We start from the raw sequence: 1370 nt of genomic DNA on the forward strand, positions 1-1370 counted from the left end.
CACGTTCCATATCGTTTAGTAGAATGTACGATAGCACATTATTATCATTTTTTTGTTATCCTGATTGGTGATAAATCCTCATTCATTACATAATTCAATGAGACTATTACCTTCATAGGATCCAAATGAAACACTATCATATCTGTGTCTACAAGGTTTACATAACTGCAATTGCGATCTAACAACGCTAACAATGATTGAGATCCATTTAACAAACATATGTGCAAGTACATCATTTCTGCAAACTAAAATTAACATCAATACTGACCTCGTGATGAAAGTAATACAATTTACAGAGTTCATACTGGTATGCCCATAATATAATACTTGTCACATTTTCTAAGAACTCAGAATTTAGCCAGCAAATGTAGAACACATACTTATCATATAAAATACAGGCCACATGGCCCAAATTGAATATCACAATTGGTGAAACATAGGTCATATCTCATTTACCATCATTCTCATATTTATCCTTCATATTCTACCCACTATACATAGCACACATAATATGCCCATAATATAGTGCATGTCACATTTGCAAACAAGTCAGTTATTTGCCACAAAATACAAGTTACATACATATCGAATAAAATGCAAGCCTATACCACCAAATACAGATTACATACATATCACATAGAAGCTTCATGTGCCTGAATTGAATATCATAGTACTGAAACATAGGTCACATTTTCAAAGAAGCCAGGAATTTCCCATCAAATATAGTTTACATACTTATCACGTACAATACAGGCCACATGTGCCCAAATTGAAAACGACAATGGGTGAAACATTGGTCACGGTTCATTTACCACAATTTTCATATTTATCCTTCATATTCCACCCACTACACACAGTACACGCATGAGTTACATATATGGGGAGCAGGTAATATGTGGAATGGTTATCTTAAAAGGGCTTATCCCATGTTGATCAAAGTGTCCGTGACATGTAAATTATAAGTTATGCTGATTCTGTGACGGCAAAATTATCCTCGTGTTTAGGGCATTCAATGCGTGACCGAAACAATTGAAGCGATTAGTTACTTCCTATAGCATTCAATTTGTGACTACAACATTCGAAACAGGTAAACAAAATAATCAGATTTTTCCTGGGTTGTCTTCTTCGATGATTATTTTCAGTTTCTCAACTCTAAGAGGTAATCTGTGACGAGAAATATCAATGTTCAATTAAATCGTTGATTTTGTTACCAAAATTAATCGGCACAATTACCTGTTTTGTTGTGAAAACTTGAAATCCAACTGAATTTTAATTTTGGAATGTGAATTTGTATTGTAAGAAGTCATGTTATACTATGAAAGCAGTCTTAATCGAATGTAATAGAATCTTTTTAAATATATATATTTTTC

The sequence above is a fragment of the Olea europaea genome, unplaced genomic scaffold, assembly GCF_002742605.1.
Source record: "Olea europaea var. sylvestris unplaced genomic scaffold, O_europaea_v1 scaffold3871, whole genome shotgun sequence".
Taxonomy (NCBI): domain Eukaryota; kingdom Viridiplantae; phylum Streptophyta; class Magnoliopsida; order Lamiales; family Oleaceae; genus Olea; species Olea europaea.